The 27,952-nt window shown below is 44.8% G+C and overlaps 1 long non-coding RNA gene across 1 annotated transcript; it reads right to left on the bottom strand.

The window, feature by feature from the left end:
• LOC144799145 (uncharacterized) lies at positions 1-27,952 on the bottom strand. The gene is made up of 3 exons (XR_013603763.1): positions 27,858-27,952; positions 404-718; positions 1-128 (listed from the first exon to the last, which is right to left on the bottom strand). It is a non-coding gene; the product is annotated as an uncharacterized LOC144799145 (long non-coding RNA).

Here is a 27,952-nt window from a genome sequence, read left to right as displayed (position 1 = left end):
GGTTCGCAGGATGTTGGGACTTGATTGGAAAACAGAGTCCGTCTTGGCAACGCTGGTCTGATGGTATCCTGCCGTCCTTCCTTGTTCCGGTCCTCCGGAGTCTTCGGTTCTCGTCACCGGTCGTGCCCCTAAGAAAAAACAAAGGATAGGTAGTATTTAGATGACCGCTCTAAATACTACAAATGATATGGGAAAGGAAGTGCGGCTAACGTTTGTGAGAACAGCCACCACCAGTATAAGCACAAAATAGTCGGGACAGGCAGCAAGTCCTCGCACCACAAGGCGTGTCGTGATTAAAATAAAAAAAACGTGGTTGAGTACTCTGCAACACTGAAAAACTGCCCCCTAGAAGTTACCCGCTCCCACCCTTAAGATAGAAGAGGCCCCGGAGTTTTCTCCATACCTGGCTTAGCCACCTGTCTCCCTGAGTGTGGTTTGTCGAAGCGTGTTGTCGGTGGCCTCCCGGCTCTCCTTCCGATGGTTGCCTCGGGTTTTCTTTGCGGTTAGGGGGTTCCTCCGTGTTCTTGATGAGTCTCCACTCCGACCGGCTTTCTCTCCGTCTTTCCTCGCCTCTGTTCCCAGCTGCTACCTCTGTTTCTTCCGCATCCGTCCTTTTCTCCGACGTAGTCATCTGGAATAGGCCGACAAGCGCTGTCGTCATGGGGGCAGGCCTCGGCTCAGGAAAGTCCATGCCCTCGTTAAAAGGCCCGCTCCAATCCTGCGAAGGAGACTGACAGTCAGTCACCGGGTATACTTCGGGCGATCCCATGACCCCGTGACACAGAGTTTTATAAATTCCGTGCTCCGCTGGGCATGCAGAGTTGCGGCAAAGCTCAGACTCCATGGCGGAGCAGAGTACGCCCCTCAGCTGAGTCAGCTCCCTGCAAAAGATTTTTTTTTAAACCACTTATCTTCTCTTCTGTCATCTGCAGGCTGCACGCCTCCTCGCCCCAGTGTCTCCTTCCTGCCATTGTCCTCCGTTTCACGTCCCCCTACTTACTACGTCTTGCGTGACTATGCATGTGCAAAAAGAGGAGGATGTCATAAAGAAGGAGACACTGCAGCGTGGAGGAGGGCAGCCCACAGATGACAGAAGAGAAGGTAGGTGGGTTTTAAAAAAAAACATTTGTGGGGCTGGGGTGGAGCGGAGTCTTTTTTAACTTCCTGGAACTCCGCGGACCACCACTCTGCTTACTCCGTCCAGGGTTACCTTTTACAACTAGGGCATTTGGACCGCCATTGCAACGCCACTACCACCAGGGATCAGAAATTACTGGCGGTTGTGTGACTGTCTTTGGGCCACAGTATGCAGCAGTCCCACCAAGCAATTTACGGGTTTCATGGCGGTTCCTACTCCATAAAAACTGTGGCATAAAGGAAACAAAGGGTGCCCTACAGGGTCCACTGTTGCCTCAGGGCCATGGGATGCATACTTGGGTGAATGCACCTCAATACCTGCAGGGCATTTAGTGCACCAGTCCATGCCATGCAGGTACTGCCTTTGACTTTCCCATTGTGGTGCCTATTTCAAAGGCACCAACAAAAAACCGCCCACAAGTGACAAAAGAAGTCATAATTTTGTGGGCCGTGCACGCACAGGTTTAGCAGTGTGGGAGTGGGGCGGGGTATGGCGGTCCCTCTAATTTACCGTCAAACTCATAATCAGGCCCTCAGTGCTGACATGAACACATGGAAGTGCTCGTAGACCTGTGACATTCTTTTTTAGCAACATTAGATCCAGTAGTGGTGGCATTGCCGGGATGACTGAAGTCTGCAGATGCCTCTGGTATCTGCATAAGAAGGTGGTAAGGCATTGACATGGGTCATCCTTTAATGTATACGAGCCTCACTCCATGGAGCTACTGTTGACTCGTGCTCGTACATGATATTTGGACAAACTCCAATTATTGTGTTACATAAATATAGTGTCAAGAATACTGAGACATTAATATCGTTCCTAATATCATTGTCTGAAATATAGTTTTAGATGTGGTTCAAATTATCAATTTATTTAATTTTGGTGTAGTTAATATCGTTGGTAATTCGATCATTTTTAGTGATAAATAGTGTGTTACATATTGCATATTTTATCCTATATTTTCTTAATAATGTTTTATGTTATTTAATGTTTTAATATTATGTATATATATAAAAAAAATCTTTATAAGTTAAATTGCACTAGTGTTGTATTTGGTATGTAGAAATAGATGTTTTAGTAGCTGGCTAATAGGTTTATATGGGGTCAGGGTGGGGAGATATTTAAAAATATGTGTTAATATTAAGGTAATATTTATTTTATCAATTCTTTTCATTTTAGATGTTTTTTGTAGAGAGATGTTGGGTTTATATGGGATAAGGGTGTTTTTTTAAAAAACAGTATGTATTAATCTTATTTTATCATTTTAATTTTTAAAATATTTATTTTTTAGTACGAGGTTGGGGCTACTTGCCCTGCAGATCTTCTTGGAAGGAAGTCAACAAGCCTTTGTAACTTCAAGTTGATGCAGTGCCCCGAGGTTCGGTTATTACAGCTCCCACGAGGGATACTGGCCTCAAACTTATTAAGAAAGCAGGGCAGGCATTGGGTGCTTTGGCAAAACACTACCTGTGTTACAGAACCTTTCGGAGACCAGGGGAACTCAGGATCAGCAGACCTGTTGACTTAGTTGCGATGCCTGTGAATGCAGGGGAGTGACTCCTTCACTCCAAGGGAGATTCATTCAAGTGTCTTTGATGCTGCACAGGCACAGACGATGCAGCAGACTGAAAGGGAGACAAATTCGGGCCCAAACGAAGTCCAGTGAAGTCAAGAGTGCCCCGATGGGAGAAAAAGTGGTGTCTGAGCTGAATCTTATCCCACAATGAATCTAGGGACCTACCCCCAGGTAAGCCATTAAGTACCCTAGGGAAAGGGTTGGGAAGACTCAGGGGACCCTCCCAGGGGAGTGTCCAGACAGGGGGGAGGTTAATCCTGTGTCCTTTGTCCAGTATCGTGCAGGAGCCAGCGGCTCCCAGAACTGGTTTGAACTGGACTATGCACGGAGACTCCAAACGTGCCCCTCATGCTGACTTAGTGGTGCTGGCAAGCACACCCACCTGGTCCCAATACACTAAATTGTGTCTGGGAGGTGGTCACACCTCCCTGTGATAGGATGCCTATTGTTCTGTCTTCCCCTGCTCGAGCTTAGCTCAGCAGAAGGCGGGCAGAAATGTGTCTCTGGTTGGCAGCATTCATTTTGTGCTGTTTGGGACTAGATGGCGGGCACCGGGAACACGGAGAGCCTAACGGAGGGCTCTTCCAGTGCTTGGAATCATACCTCTGATTCCAACATGTTCGATATCAAAAATGATAGGATTCGTTGCAGCCAGTTTCGAGAAGGCCACCGCTTAACTACGCGGTGCCCCTCTAAACAGTATATTGCTGCTTCACTGACAACCCGGGAGAATGGACTCCATAGGTTTTAGGGGTGTCCTGCACATGCAGGGAGCACCCTCTCGCTTAGACCCACATACCGTGCCTTTAGGATTGCAAAGGTCTGCTAAAGGGGTGACTTATAGGTGTTAAGTGCTTTTGTGATGTATTCCTATAGGTCCTGAATCGATCCCCCTATTCCTGACCCTATTCTGGTTAGTAAACTAACAAGTTAACTAGTAATCAGCCCATGAGGCAGAAAATCCCCATGATGCAGATACCGTTATCTGACGCAGTCACACTACGGCACAGGAACGTGTTATCTGATTAGGTCATAACGCTTGCGATCTAATTAGACAAGCGATATTCCTCCAGCCCCTGATAAGGCATACGGAGTTCTCATAACAAATCAAACCTATGACAACCTGGGCAAAACCCTGCAGCCATTGTTTTGATTTCACCGAGAACTTCAGTAAAAGAATGTGCTAACGAGCAAGTCGTATGACATCCTTATTGACGTATCTATGTCCATCCTTACGTCAATCTCGGCACCTTAAAGGTATAAATATTACCGATATTGCCCTATGCAAACACACGCGTGGTGACAAGACGGAGCAGCCATACTTGCCGAAGCGAAGAGCAGAGCAGACCCCGCTGGCGCAGCCCCGCCTTCCTGACGCGCTGAGACGCGCTGCTTTCTCCTGCCGAGAATTCCAGCCCCGGCGTTTCTGGGCAGCCCTCGCAGGCAGCCTGGAATATCGAGACCAGAGAGAGAGATACCATCCCTCATTCATCCTAACTTCCAGGTACAGAACTGAATAACCCCTCACAGAGAATTCTTTAGTTATTCACTTGGCAAAAACAAACTTAACTTAAACTGTAACTTTCTATTCCCGCCCACGTATTAGGCTTAGGTCAGGTACAGGGGGTAGGCGTATTTAGAAACACCAGTTGAGTACGTTTAGTCAAATGTATATGTGTATGTAATATATTTTATTCATTTTAAAACATCATATGGCTTAGAAACCATATCAATGTTTTTACAGTATTATTTTATACTATTGCTTTTAATGTATGCACTTTACTTAACTATAAGTATTGCAATAATATCGATCCATTTCTCTTGTATGAGAAAAGAGACTGATCAATAAATAACACCTTTTTATTGAACACGCCCGTCTCTTCCTTTTCTCTACATTCTGATGAGACTAAGAATGCACGTACTGACTGAGTAAAATAAATTGCCTTTTGTTCACACGACTCTCGAGATATACTCTTGATTAGGGGAGAGCAAAGTTGTCATGTTCTTTGGTTGTCAGAAACTAAATCCCTTCTTGTCTAATCAGGGGAGTTAATTCTTTCCTGAACATTCGAGAAAGTTTCTAGTGAACTCTGAGCTAAGCTGGCAAACCCAAAACTTTAAGTCTAGTATCAACAGTAGTAGACCTAGTTAACGTCTGGTCTAGGCCTTTACTATTGTAGGTATTATTCCAATGCGCAGAGCCTATTGGGATGATAGGAACTACACTACATGGCGCCCAACGCGTTTGGAAAGGGCGATACAACTAACGTAAGACATTTAGAGTAACTCAGTCGTGCTTTCTCACTCAGACCCCTTTTCCCATAATACTCCAAAGACGTCTGGAGTGGGTGAAAGGTAATATCCGCTAGACCTCGCAGGAGGGAACTCCTATGTATGGTTCTTGGTATAGTCAACGTTGAAGGATACACAGTTCCAAAATATTGTGCATCTAATCTTTGTTTCCACAAGAAACCTGATCTGCAAACAAACAAAATAACCTTTTGGACAGAAAAATGTCAGACAATGAGGATGAAAGAGAGGCAGTTAGATTAGCAACTGAACTCGCAGCAGCTGACGCTACCATGCAGGCAGCAGACGAGGATATAATACTCATCCCGGTCATCAAAAGGAGATCTATAACTTTAAAACGTATAGAAAATGGACTGACACCTAGAGGTGGCACAGTCATATTCGTAATTGAGGCACACGAATATCGGCAGACAGAGGTATACTATTCATGGATACATTTTCCAGCAGCAAATGCTGTAACAAAGTACTTCCACTATTACAAAATAGAGGAACCTCCTGAAACGTACACTCCTTTCGAGGAGGTGGAAGTACCACTCAAATTTCAAGAGCACCTGCTCTTATTTGATGGCGCCCTAAAACATAACAATCACATCACCAGGCTCGGTCCTTTAGGTAGACCAGGAGCAACGTGGCCGGTCCTAGCCGGATACACACCACATCCAGACATCGAAGGGATGTCTGCAGCAGAGCTGTTAACACAGCTAAAACAATTAATAAAAATACATAGACAATTAGTCCAATATGTGATGCGGACTTCAACAATTCAGCCAGCGATTAAACTTCCACAGCTGACCCCTCACCAGGGGAACACAAATAAAATTACACCACAGAACATCCAGTCCTGTCTAGGGAAGGTACCGGCTAAACGGGAACAAATACCATTCTGGTTGGCACAGAAAATCACCCAAATAGAGGCGGTGTTTCCTGACACCACTCCATTAGAAAAACACAGGATTCTGACTATCTGTCTCCCAATGGGAATCGCACCACACATAGATGACTGTGACACTTGGGGTACAGTCTTTGCTTCCATCTACACAAAAACGCACGGTGTTCCATCCATTTCGGTAATACCAGATGTGCTAAAACAAATTCAAGATGAATATGGTCCAGAACCCGCTTTAACTCTTGGTATGAAATTACTGAAAGACTTCAAGCAGGTCTCGGCTAGACTATTAGCCAACATAAAAGGAGAAGCAGCAAACGTGGCGATCCGCCAGAGGTTAAAAGAGACAGATATAGCAGACCAACAAGCTGAAATAGCCAGAATCATAGAAAAATCCTATGAGGAACTAGGCAGAGATAGTTTAGGTGGGATACCAGTAAAACCACAACTGATTGAAAGTCCTGAAAAAATATTTTATAACAATAAATCTACATCACCAAAAAAGAACTGGGATGGAAACAAACAATCCAATCCTAAAGAAAAGAAATTCCAGTCCAGAGGAAGGTCTCCTAGGCGAAGAGAAAAATCTCCGAACCAGAGACACAGGTCACCACAAAGTGACCCCTCTGGGAATAGATATAACCTTAGAAATAGGGATAATATAAAAAAGCCTGATAGATATCAAGACATTGATACACGTCCCTCTCAATCTTTTCAGACTTCCTCGCAGAAATCGGAAAGAAGAGGACGATCAGAACAAAGAGAAGAGCACGCCAAGTCCAAAGACAAGGAACCTGCTCAGCTAAAAAAGAAATTACAATTTCCAAAAAAGAAGGTAGCCAGTATCAAGGTAGTTAACAATGCCGAGAATACTGAGGACACAACTGAAAAACGGGGAATGGGCTCAGACAATGCTAGACAGCGCAGCAGAAGTGAGCATAGCTCGCAAAGTCCTTATGAATCATCTGGAGACAGTGGACATGAATGAATATCTTCAAGTGGAAACTGCGGACACCAGAGTTAGCAAACCTCACAAAATATACGAAATAACATTGCGTATAGAGGGAGATAAGACTAGGAAAATAAGGGGACTATTTTGGGATAATCTCTCCAAGGGCTATGATATCCTTCTAGCTGAAAAAGACTGGCCACCAGAGTTTGTAAGGGAGTGCCCTCATGGCGAAGAAGTAATTATGCCTGCCTTCTCAAATCATATTCCAATTCATAAAAAGTACACACTTGCCAGGAAATGGGCAGTGGCTCTAGCTCCTGCTTTATATAAAAATCACGTGGGATGGGATGAGGACTCTCCTCCTCACAAAATCCAGTTAAAATCACAACCTACTGCACAAAGACAGTACCCAATTAAGCAAGAAGCTAAAAAACAGGTAAGTGAAATACTAGATCAGCTAGAATACCAGGGGGTGATTGAAACTTGCACCTCACAAATGAACAACCCTTTGTTTCCGGTCTCCAAACCAGACAATTCATATCGTCTAGTTTTGGATTACCGACACCTTAACACATGTTGCAAAACTTTTGCAGTGCAAAACTCACACAGTGCTGCACTAATGAATAACATAGTGCGCAAAAAATACAAAACAACCTTGGACATCTCTAATGGATTCTTTTGTCAAAACATAGCACCAGAGAGCAGATATTTAACTGCATTCTCAATAAATGGCACTCAAAAACAATTCTGTCGGTTAGCCCAGGGGTACAAGAACAGCCCGGGAGTATTCTCAGCGAGAGTAACAGAATTACTACAACTATATGACGATGAAGCATTATCTTATGTCGATGACATTTACTTAACAGATGATGACTTGGAGACTCACTTGAAGAGAGTGAACACCATAATACTTGGGTTCGCAGCAGAGGGTTACAAATTCAACTTTAAAAAATCCAGAATTGCCCATCTGACAGTCCTATTCTTAGGATATGAGTTATCAAGCGAAGGCAAAAGCCTGGCTGACAATTTCCTAGAGAAATGTGCCGTAATCCAAGCACCTAGAACACTAAAAAACCTACAGTCGATTCTAGGCTTCCTAAATTTCGGAAGAACATACATTGCAAATTACGCAGAAAGGGTGAAACCCCTTTATGATCTGATAAAACCAGATTTTAAAAGAACCAATTGGACTCAAATACACACAGAAATTCTGAGATCCTTACAAACAGACATGCTAATTAAAACAAAATTAGAAACACGTGATAACACACGCAATCTTGTGATTCGAGTCATCCCAGGGAGATGCGGATTCACATACCTGACCTCTAATGAGGGAGAAAAGGTACCAATTGCATTCAAATCACACTTGTACACAGAAGCTGAACAGAAATTCAGCAACAAAGAAAAAATTGTTCATGCTGTTCAAACCGCAATAGCTAGAGAAAAAGATCAAGCTGACGGTAGACATGTCACAGTCAGAACAGCAGAATCAGCCTTTGAGGCACTGACAACACCGTGTAATTTACCAACAACAACATTGAATCCAAAGTGGATACAATGGGTGAATTCAATCACAACGGACAAAGTATACTATTACCTTGATCCAGAACTAGAAGAGTTGGAAAATCTAGAATATGAAAGAACATTCCCTCTGCCAATCGACATTCTGCCTTTACGACATTACGCCTGTGTGATTTATACAGACGGACATGCTCAACCTCCCGTTTGGGGAGAACAAGCATACAACCCCACATGTGGGATTACAAAAGAAGTGTGGCGCGGAGGTAAACTAAAACCTCTATTAACAAAAACACACTCAGTAGAGACTAATTCAGAACAACAAACTGAGATAGTAGCTTTGAAAATGGCGCTAGATAATGCGGATCGCGAATTCCCGACACTTATAGTGTCAGATTCATATTACTGCGTCAAATCATATAACAAGGATTTGCAGACATGGATTCAAAACGGTTACAAAGATGACACAGATGCACCAATAAAGCAGAAACTGCTCTGGGAACAAATAGCTCTTTTACAAAAAGAACTACCAAAGACTCACGTGACACACTCACTGAGTCATCAGCGTGATGGCGTTCACGTTGCAGGGAATTCATTGGCTGAGACAGCCACAGCGGCAGCCACTAAATCGGCTCCCGTAGTTCGAAAAAAGCGTACATTAAAATACATTGACGGTGAAACAGTGGTGGCGGTGAAAACGTCATCAAAAGGCGACTGCTCAGCGCTACCGATCAACGCTACAATCGGATGCGCCAATGGATGCAGAAACATTGTTGAGCCCGATCAAGGTTCATGCTTTGTGCTGCCCTCAAAGGCTACCAATCCTGATGACGGCATTCGTGGAAGCTTCACCACTACGATTGATGGGTAGTGAAGTTCAAGATGAAAGCAGCATCGAACAGGTACGACCTTCTGTCAGCAATGCAAATCAGAATGTCAATGGAGACAATCATGCGCACGAATGAATGATTACACCTATTTCCGAGTTAGTGGAACTTTCCCAGGAAGCTGTTGAAAGTTTTTTCGAAAGCCTAAATGATATGATGTTCTCACCAGAGCAGAAATAGAGACTTTTGAACAAGCTCGCACACGGCGTTCCCTGAATTCGGCCTTCAACTTTAAAAATAAAGTCACATGAACAATCTTTCCTCCAGTTCACGGACAGCAATTTTTCAGCAGCCCCCAAATAATTTTTCATATTTTTCGGGACACTATCTTCTGCTTAAAGTAAGAACTATTCTTAAAGAACTAAGGTTTCTAAATTTTAGATAGCTTATAGACATAGCTTATAGACATTAGCTACCCGCAGGTATGTTCACAAATACTTTATTATGTGATGGAATGGTCTCGAACCTTTTTTCTGTATTAAGAGCCATTTCATGTGTAATTCTCATATACCAAATAGCAATAATGTATACAAATGCGATTACTTTGGCATAATTATACAGCTTGAGTGCATACAATACATATGACTGCAATTTTTTCCGTATATTTGAAAAATTTCAAAATGCATTTATGTATTTTGGGGTGGTAAGGTATACACTATACTCTGTAGTATGTTGGACTGTGTTATACTATGCCTAGATTAGTAAATATGACCATAGTTAGCGTGGAGTGGGTGTGATGTATTCCTATAGGTCCTGAATCGATCCCCCTATTCCTGACCCTATTCTGGTTAGTAAACTAACAAGTTAACTAGTAATCAGCCCATGAGGCAGAAAATCCCCATGATGCAGATACCGTTATATGACGCAGTCACAGTACGGCACAGGAACGTGTTATCTGATTAGGTCATAACGCTTGCGATCTAATTAGACAAGCGATATTCCTCCAGCCCCTGATAAGGCATACGGAGTTCTCATAACAAATCAAACCTATGACAACCTGGGCAAAACCCTGCGGCCATTGTTTTGATTTCACCGAGAACTTCAGTAAAAGAATGTGCTAACGAGCAAGTCGTATGACATCCTTATTGACGTATCTATGTCCATCCTTACGTCAATCTCGGCACCTTAAAGGTATAAATATTACCGATATTGCCCTATGCAAACACACGCGTGGTGACGAGACGGAGCAGCCATACTTGCCGAAGCGAAGAGCAGAGCAGACCCCGCTGGCGCAGCCCCGCCTTCCTGACGCGCTGAGACGCGCTGCTTTCTCCTGCCGAGAATTCCAGCCCCGGCGTTTCTGGGCAGCCCTCGCAGGCAGCCTGGAATATCGAGACCAGAGAGAGAGATACCATCCCTCATTCATCCTAACTTCCAGGTACAGAACTGAATAACCCCTCACAGAGAATTCTTTAGTTATTCACTTGGCAAAAACAAACTTAACTTAAACTGTAACTTTCTATTCCCGCCCACGTATTAGGCTTAGGTCAGGTACACGGGGTAGGCGTATTTAGAAACACCAGTTGAGTACGTTTAGTCAAATGTATATGTGTATGTGATATATTTTATTCATTTTAAAACATCATATGGCTTAGAAACCATATCAATGTTTTTACAGTATTATTTTATACTATTGCTTTTAATGTATGCACTTTACTTAACTATAAGTATTGCAATAATATCGATCCATTTCTCTTGTATGAGAAAAGAGACTGATCAATAAATAACACCTTTTTATTGAACACGCCCGTCTCTTCCTTTTCTCTACATTCTGATGAGACTAAGAATGCACGTACTGACTGAGTAAAATAAATTGCCTTTTGTTCACACGACTCTCGAGATATACTCTTGATTAGGGGAGAGCAAAGTTGTCATGTTCTATGGTTGTCAGACACTAAATCCCTTCTTGTCTAATCAGGGGAGTTAATTCTTTCCTGAACATTCGAGAAAGTTTCTAGTGAACTCTGAGCTAAGCTGGCAAACCCAAAACTTTAAGTCTAGTATCGACAGTAGTAGACCTAGTTAACGTCTGGTCTAGGCCTTTACTATTGTAGGTATTATTCCAATGCGCAGAGCCTATTGGGATGATAGGAACTACACTACACTTTGACCCAAGATATAGGAGACTCATATCTTTAGTAAGTCGTGCTAGCGCCAACTTACACAGGCTGCAATGGCGACCTGTAGTTCCATTTTGAATATTGTCTTATGGGTTGCATAATACATGCTGCAGCCCATGGGAGACCTCTGGTGTACCAATGTCCTGGGTACCTTAGTACCATATACTAGTGACTTATAAGGGTACCCCTGTATCTTAACTGGGATGTACCTAAGTAGTGAACATAACAAATTAGGGAGAAAGCGGATAGACTGGGGTCCTGATTAGCAGATTCCCAGTCTGACTAGTCATTAACAGCTTAGCACCAGGCAAAAAGTGGGGGTAACCATCAAATCAGATCCTACTTTCCTACACATTCTATTGTAATCGGTCTGTCAGAAAAGGTTCCTAGTCAGTTGGAAACATGGGTTCCCACATGGGCCAGGAAAATCTGAATGCCGAAAGGAGCCTTTCTGACGAACATCGTAATTAGGCCCTGAATTTTAAATGTATTTGTAAAATATTTATAGTTGTATTGGTAAAAACAAAATTTAGAACTGTTGTAAAAATATTTATACAAGGTGTTGACAATATTAAAAAATATTTTAAAAATAAATGTGGAGTTTTAAATCAAAAGTATATTATTTTAAATTTGTATTTAGATATTTACTATTTTCTTTAAATAAAGTGTGAAATCATTGAAGTGTTGTAAAAAGTGGAAAAAATATAACTGCATAATGTGTAGTATAAAATATTTTCAATGTATTTGTCAAAAATATTATTTTAGTTCAAGATATGTATTTTTTATTTTGAATAAATATGTGTTTTGAAAACAAAATTGTATGTGTTTTTCAAATTTGTTTACATTTTAGTCTCCAACACCTTCACTGAATTACTTTGTAGTCCAGTGTGAAGAGTATACGTCACCCCTTTAGTGTTTAATACCTTTTCTGAGTTTGTTTATATTTGAGTTGGTTTAGTAAATGTTGCCCCTTTAGTATCCAAAACGTTCCATGAGTTTGTTCAGATTGGAGTGAGAATAGTAAATGTTTCCCCTTTAGTGTCCAGCACTTTCCTTGAGTTAGTTTATATTAGAGTGGGAATAGTACATGTCGCTCATTTAGTGTCCAACACCGTCCCTGAGTTTGTTTAGATTGGAGTGAGAATAGTAAATGTCACTGTTGGAACTGGCCCTTTTTGCAGGGTCAACCCCAAACTTTTTGCTTATTCCTCCCTTATTTTTCCTGACCCGTGGCTGTTGGCAATAGGACTCTGCGCACTTTACCACTGCTGATCAGTGCTAAAGTGCATATGCTCTCTGTGTAAATTGTTGTTCTGATTGGATCTACATGATTGGCATATTTGTATCACCATGAAGTCCCTAGTAAAGTGCACTGGGTGTGCCAGGGCTGGTGATGATAAATGCTACTATTGGGCCTGCTGCACTGATTGTGCCACCTACATGAGTAGCCCTAAAATGGTGTCTCAGGCCTGCCACCGCAGTGCCTGCTTGCAGTCTGTGAACTGCCATGTCCTCCTGGTCAGTGTCCCCACTGACCAGGCCATCCCTTCCCTTTTTGTACACATTGGTCACCCCTATGGAAGGCCCAAGGTACCCCCCCTGGGCAGGGTGCAGTGTATGTGAAAGGTAGAGCATGTACTGGTGCAGGTGACAGGCTCTGGTAGTGAATGGCAGCCATTTTCGTTTTCACTATTGTAAGGCTATCTTTCTCCATAGATTAACATGGGGGATGCTGGCTACAGTGGCTACCAGCATTTCTTCTCATAGGAACAAGATAGGACATAAGAGTCTAGTATCCCTGAACTCAGAATTTAATAACACATCTTTTAGGAAAGGTTGTTTTTAAATCCAGTGTTTGAGAAGAGCACTTTTAGAAAGTTGCTGTTCTCTTGTCTGACCCTTCTGTGTGCCTTGGCATGTTTGTGTATTGATTGTCTGGTTTGGGAGTGACAGGGGCTGGGGATTCCCCAGGAGGCTGGCTGAGTTAGCTCTAGGCTGAATGACTGCATTTGCAACTTGAGTGGTGGGAGGAGATAGCACCTGGGCCTGAATAGGGCTGTGCCTACCTTCCACAATGCTGGCTCCACCTCCTGCTGGGCGGCTGACGACCCTGCCCTTCACTCTGAAAGGAAAGGAGAAGCCAGGTAAACAATCACCGGCGAACCCACAGGCCACGCCCCTTTCGTGAGGCCACGCCCCCTGACGACACTATTTAAGGACGCTGACTACAAGCACCACTTAAAGAGCTAAATCTCCTGAGGCGGAAGCCGGGAGCACGACCACAAAAGCATTTTTAATATTTGAGTGTCACTGATTGTGTTGTATTTTTATCGTACCTGACCTCCATTCCTCACTTGTATCGGGGCTCAATCACGCTCCTGAAAAGCCCGCGCAGCGGATCTCAGCGCTGCCGCGGGATCAACAACAAACACCACTGCCGCCATCACCGGCGAACCCACAGGCCATGCCCCTTTTGTGAGGCCACACCCCCCACTGCTGTCTTTCACCTCGCATAAATAATGTGCATCTTCCGGACGCGCAGCGGACGCGCCACTTGCGCGCCAAAGGAAAGCCAAAGGAAAGCCCGTCTGCGCCCGTCCGCGCCAGGACTGGCCCAGGGTCCGAGACCCCTGGAGGAAATACACCTGCAGTTAGGGTCTACGCGCCTGATTTGCTACTCTCCTTACGACTCCCTGTCAATCAAAACTGTAAGATCCTACCTAACGACAGGCACAATTCTATCTCGTGCCCTGCCTGCAACTTTCTACTTGAGGTCCCTCAGCTCTGTCGGCCCGTTTTTACTGGCCGCAAACCGGTACACACGTGGCTACTTGGCAGCCTTAACTGCAAGTCTCTCAGTAAACACAAAAGAAACATCTATGACCTTCTGTCCGACAACTCACTGGATGCCCTTTTCCTCACTGAGACATGGCTACATGCCAGTTCGGGCCGAGATATCGCTGAAGCCCTACTGCCAAACTATGCCATCGCCAGAAAAGACCGAACCACTGGAATAGGGGGTGGCATAGCAGTCATCTTCAAAAAATCGCTGCAATTGCCTTTGGAACCGGTTTCCTTAAACGCCTGCGAGATGGCCCTTTTTAAACTCCAACTCCACCCGAATTTCACCTTCACAGGTCTACTGATTTACCGGCCACCTGGCCCTATTCAACCTTGGGCCACTCAACTGGTGGACTGGACCGCTTCGGTCCGGGTGAACTATAGCAACTTATCCATCATAGGCGACCTGAATGTTCACTTTGACGACACACTGAACATACCGGGTAGAAATGTAATTCACGACCTTGCTGCCATGAACCTCTCTTTGTGGAACTCGGGAGCTACACATAAAGAGGGTCACCTCCTGGACCCAATCTTTTCCAGCATTCCCCTGTCGCACTGCCATCCAGCTTTGCCCCTACACTGGTCATACCACTTCCTAATTAATTTCAGTGTGTCTGATCCAACGTCTCCTAGCCCGTCTAGCAATACAGGACAGTCCTGCAAAAGGAATTGGAAAAAACTGGACATAAATCACTTCGTGTCCGTCCTAGACTCTGCTCCTCTGGGTGAAATATTTGATTCTGAGGACATAGAGATTGCAGCCACCAAGATTAATAAATGGCTTCTAGGAGCCTTAGACATTTGCCTTCCTGTGGCTCGCAAAAAATTCACATCCCACAACGCTCCAACGTTATGGTACAACGAGCAACTGAAGGCTGCGAAATCCAGGTGTAAACGTCTGGAACGCTTTTGGAGGAAAGATTACTCCCCTGTAGCCAGCTCGATCTACAGAAACGAACTCAAGCTCTACCACAAAGCCTGTACCACGGCTAGAGCTAATTACGTAGCGAAATCTATTGCTGAAGCCACAAATAAATCTAAAACTCTGTTCAATCTGGTAAAAGAGTTAGCGGGCTCTAACACACCAGCCAAACCCCTTCCTTTGAGTAATGTCCAATGTGAAGAACTGGCTCAGATCTTCACAAAGAAGATTGAGACCATATACCAGGATATAGTAAAACAACACCTGGCACAAACAGCGACGAACTTGGATCCCGGCCTGAACAAGGAGGCCAACCCCCCTCAGCCATACCTGTCCTACGAGCCACTAAAATTCTGGCCCGAGATAAACGTCCATGGTCTTCAAGACATCTTAGGGAAAATAAAAACTGGCTCTCCCAGCGACCCCCTCCCGATTTCCGTACTCAGACTCTTGGACACCTCACAACTCTTCGTCATATGCCAAACTCTGAATCTCTCCCTCTCTACGGCAAAAGTCCCAGCAATCTGGAAACATGCCATGGTTTCTCCCTTACTCAAGAAACCATCGGCAGATCCAAAAATCCTGGCCAATTTCCGCCCAACGGGCCCGATTCACAGAACTAATTTAAGACAAAATCCTAAACTTACTACTTTTGGTATTCACAGATGTTAGGATTTTGTCTTAAGTTTGTCTTAAGACAGACTTAAGACAGACTTAAGTTAGGATTTTGTCTTAAGTTTGTCTTAAGTCTGTCTAACTTAAGACAAAATCCTAACATCTGTGAATACCAAAAGTAGTAAGTTTAGGATTTTGTCTTAAGTTAGTTCTGTGAATCGGCCCCAATATCTCTCCTACCCGTTTTCTCCAAAGTCTTGGAGAAACATGTCCATGGACACCTCGCCAGATTTACGGAGGCAAATAACATACTTCACCCCTCCCAATCGGGTTTCCGCCCTGGCTTCTCGACAGAGACGACACTGCTCGGGCTGATGGAAAATCTTCGCCTCCTGGTCGACAGAGGGGATTCCGCCGCGCTGATTTTACTTGATCTCAGCGCAGCGTTCGACACCATCTCCCACAATATTCTGCTAAATTCTCTCTCCACCGTGGGCATTAGGGGCGATGCATTGGATTGGATGGCATCTTTCTTGACACGCAGGACATTTCAAATCACCTCCAGTACCGTGGTCTCAAATATCCACCTATCCCCCTATGGAGTGCCTCAGGGCTCTGTGTTGAGCCCCCTACTTTTTAACATATACTTAACCCCGCTCGCCCATATCGCCGAAGCAGCAGGTTTAAATATGTTTACCTAATCCGACGATTCACAGATCGTTTTTTCACTCTCCAATGGAGACCATGACTCCTCCTCCCTCCTGCAGTCAGGTCTTAGGAACATCGCCACTTGGATGAGCGACAATATGCTCAAACTTAATGGCAGCAAAACGGAGGTTCTAATACCGGGTCCAAACCAAAATCTCTGGAACCCAAGACACTGGCCATCCGAAATGATCTCTCTACCCACCCCGTCGCAACAAGTAGGAAACCTAGGCATTATCATTGACAATGGCCTAACTATGGAGCCCCAAGTCACCAACCTTACATCCACCTGTTTCACAATTCTGAGATGGCTCAGGAAAATCATTTGGATGTTACCTGACGACACACAAAAGACTGTGGTCAACGCATTGATCACCTCCCGTTTAGACTACGGGAATGTCCTCTACCTAGGGTCATCACAGGCAGTCATGCGACGCCTTCAACTGGTGCAGAACGCCGCAGCAAGACTGCTTTGCAAGTGCCACAGAAGGGAACGCATGTCCGGTCACCTAAAGGCACTCCACTGGCTACGAATCTAAAACAGGGTCAAATTTAAAACACTTAGCCTTATGCACAGAATAAAATGGGGCAATGCCCCCAGATACCTACAAACCCTTGTGCAAACCTACACGCCGGCTCGGTACCTGAGATCTTCATCTCAAGGCCTCTTTTGTTTGCCCAAAATACGCCGTGTGAGGATGGGGGGAAGATCCTTCTCCCTATTGGGGCCCAAGCTCTGGAACTCCCTCCCTCAGCATCTTCGCTTGGAAACCCGCTACATCCACTTCCGTAAAGCCATTAAGACCTGGCTTTTTGACCAGTAACTTGCTCCTGCCTTTCCCCTGAGTAAATCGACCTGCCCATGAGGTTTAGTATCTCCTAGCGCCGGAAAACCCTTTTTGGGTAGCTGTCACGCTTTAAAAGCCCAATAAATAAATAAATAAATAAATAAAGTGCTCAAGCAACACCCAGAACTGGTTCAGACCGGGCTCAGGGCCCACTTGCACAAAGAGAAAAAAGACTTTTAGAGGTATATGTACAGGACCCCTGACAACAGAAAATTAGATCATCCTGGAATCAAGAAGAAACCTCTGCCAAGGAGAAAGCTGAAACTGAAGAAGGACGACAATCCTGCTGTTGCTCTGCTGGACTGACCTGTTGCTTTGCTGCCAAGGAGAGGGGAAGGACTTTGCTTTGTGCTGTGTCCCCTTGCTTGAAGGAATCTCCAAGGGCCTGAGGAGAGCTGGCTCTCTGTTCTGAAGTCCCAGGAACAAAAGGACTTTATCCCCAGCTTCCCTGAACTCTGCTGAGAGAGTTCTGTCCTTCCTAGAGTGCTTGTTCCGGTTGTGGGGCCTCTGGGAGTTGTACCTGTGCTGGGAAGCTTGAAACTAAGCTTGAGAGACTTTTGCAATTGAAAAGTTATCGCATCGCTCGCTGTGGAGCGCATCCCCAACAGTGCGAGGAAATTCCCGCCCCTACGAAGGCCGAGATCGTCGCAGCGCCTGTTGCCGCTGCCAGAGCCGTCGCATCATTTGTTTGCGGGACACACTAGACCGGTGCGGGAAAGTCTAACATCGATGTGCGTGTCGTCGCAGAGCCTGTCGTCGCTGGGTGAGATCGCCACACCGCTTGCTTGCGGACAGCATCACGTCGCTGCGAGTGTCGTTGCAGAAACCATCGCGTCGAGGAGCCGCGAGAGAGAAGATCACCGCTGGTCCGTGCATCGTCGCCCCGGAGATCGTCGCAACTCCAAAGATCGTCGCATCGTGCCTTTTGCAAGAACAAACTTCCTACGGAACCTCCGCACCGGAATCCATACAAGTGGCCTTCCTCCCCATACAGACTGAATTCGTCGCCACATACCCGCTGCTGCAGCGGGGCTGTCCCAAACGCCTCCCCAGGGTCTCAGGAGCAATGCATCACTTGTTTTACACCGCACCAGCTTCTGCTTTTGGAACTTTGTCGCAACTAAAAGGTACTGTGTTTAAACTCGACGCAACTGTGAACTTTTCACGCATCTATGGATTATTTTATCGCAACTTGAAGAATTTTATCGCAACCTTAAGAACTCTTTTGAAACCACATTCTTGAACTTTGTATGTTGGATTTTTGTCATTTTGGTCTTGTGTAGTTTAGATTAAATACCTTTATTTTTCTAAACTGTTGTGGAGTCAGTTTGTTGTGTTTTCTCTGTGTTACTGTGAGTGTTGGTACAAATACTTTACACATTGCCTCTGGGTAGCCTACACTGCTCGTGCCAAGCTACCTAGAGGGTGAGCTGGGGTTATCTCAGAGGGTTTCCTCCTTACCCTGGCTAAAAGCAAGGGTCCCTATTTGGACAGTGGTTCCTACCCCTGCCATCTAGAGACCCCCAGTTCTAACACTATTGGTCAGTGGTGGGAAATTGAACTTGTATTTGTACTAGACCCACAGTGATTAGTGTACATCACTAGTGAGTGCAGACCACTACGCCACCGCATACTACATTTTTTTTTTTGGGTCTATTTTTCATCATAACCCTGAAAGAATCCAACCCTTGTGTCTCAGAATGGTAAACCAGCAAGTGATGTTGCAGAACTGGAATTTGATATTGAAATGTTAAGTGATTACAAAGTAGGTCAACTCAGGCAGTGCTGCAGGAACTTTGGATGCCCCATGAAGCGCTGCTCCAAGAAGGATGAACTACAGGAGGCCTTAAGGACCTGGTGGGAGACCAAAGAGGCTGGGGAGACAGATTATGCAGAAGTGGATGAGGATGCACAAAGGAATGGTTTCAGGCCACAGGATCTGCCTGTGTCCAGAGCAGCCTCAAGGGCTGGCAGCAACCATTCAGCTGAAAGTTTTTCCCCAGAGGAGTTGGAGGAAAACCAAAGGGCTAGAGATCATAAGTTAGAAATGTTGAGGCTTGAAATGGAGCTGAAGCAAATGGAAAGGGCGGCGGAGGAGAGCAAAAATGCTTGTGCCCTGGAGGAATTGAAATTGACCTTGGCCCATGAAGTAAGAATGAGGAAGCTTGAGTTGGAGCTCAAGAGGCTTGAGGCCATGAGGGTCTCAGCTGAAGAAGAAACATGGGTAGCTCAAGAGGTGAGCTTTGCTGAGTTGGAGGTGGAGTCCAGCTCAGATGGTGTCAGCATGGTTATGATATCTAGTGCTGAGAGAAAGGTACAAACACCCAGAGATGTGGTGCCTGACTTGAGGGAGGGGGTCGACATACACCAGGGGGTTCAGGTTTATGATGTAGTTTCAGTGGAATGCAGGGTTCCTGAGGTAGATTGGGGGACTGGCAAAGGGGACCATATTCCTAGTGGTGGGAGGGACACTCTACTGACTCTAGATGAGAGGTACAGGGAGAAGGGTTCCCCCATGGTGGAAACCTTGGTGTGTGCGTGTGAAGACCAGCCAGAAGAGTATGGGTTGTGTGACAGAGACAGTCAGATACTGTCTTTCCAGTCTCAGGAGAGTGGTGTGGGGTACTTGTGTGAGGCACTGGAGGGTGAGGCAAAGGGTAGCTTGGTTAACAACTGTGGGGGACTGTGTGATTCATTTGTTGGAGAGCATATTTTAAGTCCCTGTTTTCCAGAGCTATGCCAACACCCGGTGGAGTGTGAGTTCTCTGACCCCAGAGAGCTTGCGTTGGAGGCAGACCTCCTGGTGGATTCCAGAAAGTCTGAGGAGGCATTGGGGAGTGATCCCAAAAGGAGTGGCTTAGATATCTTCCAGACCTGTGAGGTGGAAGAGGTTCAGTGTAGCCCAGTTAGGTCCCAGTGTAGTGAGAGGGGTGTAGGGGCTCATGTCCGGTCTCAGTGGAGAAGGAGTGAGTGTGGGACGGTGCCTGAAACCCAGTCTCCGGGCCTGGAGGGTTCCTTAAGGGAACACCAGGTTGGGGGCCTAGAAGGTGCTAGTAGGCTATTTGAGGAGGATCTCCTAGGGTCTGGTGAACAGGGAGTCCCTGTAACCAGGCCTCCATCCGTTCTGGTGTCTGGCAGTTCCGATCCATTTGGGAGGGTACAGAAGTCCAGACTGAGGGGTGAGAGGGGGAAGGAGTTCCCTGTGGGAGAACCAGTGGGTCAGGGACCAGTCAGAAGGGCTGAGTCCCCAGTGAGTGACCATGGTGACCTCACTTCTGTCCTGGGGGATCTTCCCGCGCTGTCAGGTGGACAGGGGTCGAGAGACCTGCGCCAGGCAGACTGTCACAGGACACATGAGTTGTGTGTCACCCTCAAGGGGGTAGTGTGTGAGTCCCCAGAAGTCCTGTCGTGCCAGGCAAGTGCACAACCGCAGGTATTGGTCCCTGGGTTGGGAGACCAGGTTCGTAAATGTCATCCCTTTATGGTCCAACAGCTTCCCTGAGTTTTTTATGTTGCAACGGTACCTGGATTGTGGGTTGACTGTTTTTATGGAGGAAGGAACACCTTCCTGGACAAAAATTATAAATGGCAGCATTTTCTTCTTAGTATATGTGCTGCAGAATGCAGCTCGCAATGAAAGAGGAAAAGACAAGGAGAAATAAAAGTATTTCCTCTCCTTGCGCCAGTGCTATGACTCCCCATGTGGAGGCGTAGGATTCTGAAACATTCCCAGCTTTACAAAACTTTGTACATCTGGGAATGTGTCAGGTTCCATGGATATTGCGTGGTAAAAAGTCACATCAACACCCATGGAATGCTCGTTTCACACAAAGTAAAATGTGAAAGGGGCCCATATTTACAACGCCATGAAAAGTCACTCAGCGTTACTTTACGTGGCCTTATAAATATGGACAGGCACACTGCGCTGCTGGTGCATCAAAATAATTGATACAGCAGCAGCGCAATGGCCTTGTAAATGAGGCCCACAGTGTCCAACACCTTCCCTGAGTTTGTTTTGATTGGAGTGAAAATAGTAAATGTTGCCCCTTTAGTGTTCAACACTTTCCCTGAGTTTTTTTTATAATGGGGGTGGGAATAGTAAATGCGACCCCTTTAGTGTCCAAGACCTTTCTTGAGTTGGTTTATAGTGTAGTGAGAATAGCAAATGCTACCCCTTTAGAATGAAACACATTTGTTTAGTTTGTTTGTAGTGTAATGGGAATAGTAAGTGTTATTTTACTAGTGTTAAAACCTTTGTAACTTTTTTTGCATTGTTATCTGAATATAAAGCTGAATTTTTATAATTGTATTTATTTATTAATGAATGCAATAAAAATAAACACACACATATTTTTTACATTTTTATCTTGAAATAAATAACAATTTGTAGTTGTGAAATGCATTTACTAAATACATCAGTAGAAATGTTTATACATAAGTTATTTTATAGCTGTAAAACAAATACAAAAAATAATAATTTTTATGACTTTTTACATATTATATTTTTTGAAATATTGCAAATGTTTCCACATTTCTTGAGCATTTTTATATATATTTTATAACTGTTGTTTAAGATAAATATGTTTAGTATATATTAAATAATTTTAAATATGTTATGCTAATATTTATATATACTTTACATTTTTTTAAATAATTTTTACTTTTTTTTTTATATATTGTATAATTTTTTTGCAAATTTCTGAAATATTGTTATTACATTGTTATGTTCTTCACATTGATTCCTATAAGGAGATAGTCTTTTATTCTTTTACTAGGCTGCCATTGTTTTCTACTGCTACCTATATTTTGTACACTTCTGATGTTATTTTGAGCTGTATTTTAAAGGAAAAAGTCGTGGTTTGGTGCTGCTGTTCATCGCAACAGGTAAGATACTTCTTAGCAAATTTCAAATTTCAAATGTCTTTATTTCGATTGTTTCATCATAAAAGACGGTACCATAAAAAATACATCATGAAAAGACATACAACAATTTATGAAGGAGTTTAAAATATCAATTGTTTCATCATAAAAGATGGTACCATAAAAAATACATCATAAAAGGACTTACAACAATTTATAAAGGAGTTTAAAAACAGTTATATAAATGTTTTAAAAGACGTGATTGTATTTAAAAATAAGTGGATGTCTATAGAAACATCTGAATGATCCAGCTCAGACTAAATCGAGTCGCTTCATTGCTTACTGCTTGGCCCTGATAATCCACACCCAGCCTAGGAATTTTGCAACAGCAATTACAATTGGTTAACTTGTATCAAACCTCAAAATTCTTAGGGCAACCGACCCTACACTTGTGCCCATATTGTGGCAGATGGGTTTGAGCCATTTGGCCCTAGGGGCGGCATAGGACGGGCATTCAAGAATAAATGGCCCATGGTTTCCCTACGGTCTGTGCACCAGCGACAGAATTCAGACTCCTGGCCCTTTCAATTTTTTGTAAATGATCTGATAGGAAGGCTGCCGACCCTTAGCTGATGATAAAGTTTTCTGTCGCTGGACCGGCTGATGGTATCCCAGTAGTCTTCTAAAAAAGGATCATCTTTAAGCTCCAGAAACATACCAGACAAAGAGGTAGACGACAGTTGTCTGATATGTTTCTGGCTTATTGTGGACCAATATAGGCTTTTAAATCGTTTTTTGGGTGGAAAAGTATTATTGACGGGGTCATGGTCTCAAGGAGCATTCTGATTTGCTTGAACCATAATTGATCTAACATCCGTAATTGCCTTAGCATATAGGGCTAGTTCAGGGGTGGTCCAGATCCTCCTCCATAGAGCCACTGGTTTAAAACAAGCAGTGTCATCTATGGAGTGGCAACCCAGATCCATTAGCAACGGTTTCATGGGGCTAGAGCAGGGAAGACCAGTAAGATTCCTAGGGAATTTATTTTGTATTTTTACCAACGGAGTTAGGTCCGCAAAACCCCAGAGGTCCGCACCGTACAGGATCGCTGAACCTATTCTAGAGTTATAGATCTTCAAGGCTGGACCTATCCTTTTGGTCTGGGACATTCTCTGTTCTTTGACCAAACACCCTGAGAGCTGGGAAAATTTGAGAGATAGGGTATCTATTTGGAGCTTCCAACTAAGTTTACTCTCTAAGACAAACCCCAGATAGGTCATGACATTTGTCTGCTCAAGCTTGGTGTTATTCAGCATGACATGACCAACCACTGGCCTACCTCTGGAGAGAATCATGAACTTAGTTTTGGTAACATTAACCTCTAGGTCATGATCTTGGCAGAATTCTTCAAACTTATGCAGGGCCGCCTGCAGGCCCACTTGTGTCTGCGATAGTAAAAGGGTGTCATCCGCAAACATGAGTAGTGGGAACTTGGTACCACCCAGGGAAGGGGCGTCTGTCGGATAGGTTGAAAAGTACTGCACAACCCTGTTGATGAATAACAAAAACAAGCTTGGTGCTAGGACGCACCCTTGTCTGACACCCGTGACACTGTGAATCTGTTTGTGACCTGCCCTTGCTTGCCCCAGCGAACTTGTGCCAAATTTGCCGGCTTGGAGCTTAATTACGATTCTCAGGAGCTCCGGAGCATCCCCAAATTTGTCAAAGCCCCCCATAATTTGGCCCTGGGAACTAGGTCAAATGCTGATTTAAGGTCAACAAAGGCGGCGAATAGGGTGCCACCGCCTAAGCTTACTATCTTCCAATAAATCAGTTGGAACCTAAGGACCTGATCAATGGTACTCACACATGATCTGAACCCAGCCTAAAGGGGAGATAATATGTCCTCCATCTCAATCCAACTCTGAATTCTTGCCAGGACCATCCTGGCGACGATTTTTTGGATGGAGTCAATCAAGCTGATTGGGCGGTAATTACCCGGGCTTGAGCGATCTCCCTTCTTGAATATTGGCAATATCTCAGCTCCATGCCAAGAGTCTGGGATGGCGGCTCCCCTAGCTATTGCATTGCCCAGGAATGCTATGTAGGGTACCCAGTTGGTTTGGTCATGCTTGAAGAGGTCTGCCGGGATACAGTCAATGCCCGGGGCCTTTCCACAGGGGATCTTGCTTAGTGCATCCTCAACTTCTCTACAATCAAATGTTAAGCCGTGTGTGGTAGGTGGATGGCTGTGTTCGTAGGGGAATATTTCATCAATCAAGTTCGGCCCAGCGTACTGGGACGGAAAATGCTCAACCCTGGTTTCTGCCGGGACATGATTTATGGAAACCTGCGAGTCGTGACTATTGACCCATTTGACTATGTGCCAGAACTTGGTTAGATGTCTTAACTTGCTGGCAACAAGAAGGTCTTGCCAATATTGGTTGTCCCAATTTTGTTTAGCCTGAGATCTAGCTTTGCGGTAGTTTAGCCTAGCTATTCTGATGTCAAGCAAAGATTTGGATTTAATGGCTAAGGCCAGTTTACCATAGGATTCCCGGCACGACTTGTTTTACCATAGTTTACGCTTTGGTTGCCCAGATGGATTCTTAGGTTTGCTGGATTCAGAAAAATGAGATTTTAAGCCATTAAATAAAGCTTTGTGGAGTGTGGTTATCTCCCTATTGATGTCTTCCAGTGTTGGGAGGGAACGCAAAACTTCCAGAGTCTGCGTTACTTTTAGGCTAATCTCATCTAGCGCCCCGGGATCTGTGGCAATCCTTTTCCAACGCACCCTACGTAAGTCGTTGGAAAGCAAGGCATCAGCAGTGACTAGCTCTGTTTGGTTTTTACGCCTACAGACACTGCTTACGTGTAGGCTCACTACGAGGGGGTTATGGTCACTCTTAGGACGAGACAAAATCACCATGTCCTCCAAGATAGGCCACTACTCTATTTTAATGAGGACATAGTCTATTCGACTTTTATGTAAGCCGTTGTCAAAAGTTGCCCCACCCTTTTTATCAGAGGCAGTCCGTCCATTTGCCACCCTAAAGCCGCGCTCTAGACAGAGGCCCATCCACTGTAAGGCAGATTCGGTCCATTTCTTGATGGGTATGAGGTCAAGAGGTGGGATGTCCATTGAACATCCTCTTCTGACTGGAATATTTCCCCATCGGTGTAAAGAGGCTCAAACGAGCAGTTTAGGTCCCCTGCAATTATAATGTTGGTATCAGACCCAACTGAGTCCAGGAAACTATCTAATTTTAGGAAAGTGCCAGTGCCACGACCGCCGGGTTGTCCTCTATTGTACACATTTACAATGAGGATGTCTGCGCGGTCTGGCAGATGTAACTTTATTGCTAGCAGGTCTGGGCTATCAACATCAAGTTCAGTGGGTCTACAGTTGATTGTTTGTCTGACCCATATGCTAAGGCCTCCAGAGGGTCTACCCTTAACTCCTCTAACTACTGCTTTGTAAAATTTTACGTACCAAGGGTGAAGGATAGGATCAAATGCCCATGTCTCCTGGAAGAACAATACATCATATTTCTCCACCAGGACGGACCACTCTACTATTCTTAGACCTGCTATATTCCAGGAAACCAAGGTGAGCGTGCATTTGTTGCTTACTATAGGTACTTGGACGGGAGACATGACCGTTAGGGAGTCCGAACCTCCGATATTGACATTTTTGGAACACCCTAATTCGGGGGGCGTATGAATAATACTCCTATCCTCACCTTTTGTCATCTTGTCCACCCCCATATGTGCCATTACCACTTGTTTCATGGGCTTCTACAGGGCGGGTTTAGGTCAGAAGAGCTCTCTATAGAAACAAAACCAGGCGAAGCACCAGGTCTTGTTTGATGTACAGAGTAGGGAGTGGAGGCAAAGTTTGAGACCTCACAGCCCACACCAGGTATCCCCCCCCTTTATACTGCTGCTACTTAGGCTATCCACCCAAGCTATACAACCTTTGTCCGTATGCAGGGCTAGACTAATGCCCCTTTGACTGGTACCCAGTCAGTCCACCCACTCCAAACTGCTTAGTGGTTTGAAGTTATTAGTCAAGGGGAGACGTGACTCGTGGCTAAATGCTCCGTAAGGGCGACTAGGAATCGTTTCCCACCTATCATACTGGGCAAGGGTCTCTCCGTGAAAGAATCTGGGGTAAAAATAGCACAGATCAAAAGATTGAATTCCGCTGGCACCCCGCGTCCCGAAGTCATGACAAATGTGCGTAACCACTCTAGGGTCCTTAAAATGTATGATTATACAATCACCCTCCAGGTCCTTTGTTCTACTACCCAGCCAGCTCACCCTTCTTACTAATAAAATTTCAGCGTTCATGTGGGGTGGAAGAGATCTATTTCGACTGAGCCAAAAAAACACCTCGTTCTTAAGCTCTCTATGTAACTCAATCTTGTTGTGTTGGATCTCTGGAACGCCGGTTAGTATTACCGTGTATGGGGCAGACTCCGGAGGCAAATTGATACAAGTGGGCTTCAGTAACTTGCCCTCCTTCCGAGGAGTGTTATGCCCTCTAGATTTTGGTTCTGAGCTATGATCTAAGGTTGCCGGCTTCTTTCTACCATCTTTGGCTAGTGTTTCTGCTTCCTCCCTAGTGCGACCAATAACAGATGTATTTGCTATGCCTTTTGTGGTGGCAATAGGGAGGTGTTGGACATTTGGGCTAGTTGGTATGATGTGAGAAATGGCTTTTGAGGGGCTCTTTGGGTCCGTCAAGGGAGGAGGGGGAAGAGGGGGCCCAGAGCCATGTGAGGATTTTTCCAATAGTGCCGTGTTGGCCAGTACAGCACTTTCCAACTTCCCTACATTCTAACAAATTTGTTTAACCCTCTCAAATAATGGTAGCAATAGATATTTTAATAGGTGTTCTAGTGTTTCCAAAATACCATTTGGAAGTTGGTTAGCTACGGGCTGCCAGGGTGTTTGCATAGAGTTCCTAGTTCTAGAATCATTAGTGGGCGATGGGTGTTGTACTATAGGGAGAATTGGCTGAGTTGGGCTTGTGGTTTTAATAATTTGGGCACTTCTGCCTTTTTGAATCCCTCCCCCACGCTTTCTTTTGCCAATAGTAGGTTTAGACTTACTGACCTTACCCCTATTTGGTACTGATGGTGTGGAATCATGAGGCGGGTTAGGGATAATGATGGGGGTTGGTTCGGGATGTCTGATACCTAGTAAGGATATGCTGTCTGAGGTTGAGTCCAGTGAGGTGCTAATGGTAGGCGTGACTACCCCCCCCTCTCCATGCTTCGGTCCGGGCTACGATCACTAACGATCTGATGCAGCTGCTCAGGGGATACAGCTGCCATCATTTTTCCCAAAGAAGATCTTTTCGACAAAAGCTCCAAGGACAACCTTTTTTCAGTAAGAACGATTTCATGTTCCAAAACACTTGCTGCCCTGGAGATAAACTCGTCAAGAGTACCAGACACAGACCCCCCAACACGGCCCTGTGCAAACTTCCTCCCATTCCTTGTACAAAGCGCCATAATTAGACGCACCGTAACTGTTAGAGAAAAAGGTGAACTGTTTTGGAGCAGTGAAGATTTACACAGCCAACAGCTGAGGGCAAGAACCGTGTAAAATTAATAAATTAAACAGTTGCTGAGGAATACAAAAATGTCTCGCTTTTTCAAAACTCACTGATATGGAGGGTGGCCCTGCCCGGCCTCGGATGGCCGCAGACGGCCCCGCCCTTGTCCCGGGCATCTCCCGGCACGTCCCACGCGCGTCCTCGC

Source organism: Lissotriton helveticus, chromosome 12, assembly GCF_964261635.1.
Source record: "Lissotriton helveticus chromosome 12, aLisHel1.1, whole genome shotgun sequence".
NCBI lineage: Eukaryota > Metazoa > Chordata > Amphibia > Caudata > Salamandridae > Lissotriton > Lissotriton helveticus.
The sequence above is the reverse complement of the archived record's forward strand: the minus strand, read 5'-3'. Positions and strand labels throughout refer to the sequence as shown.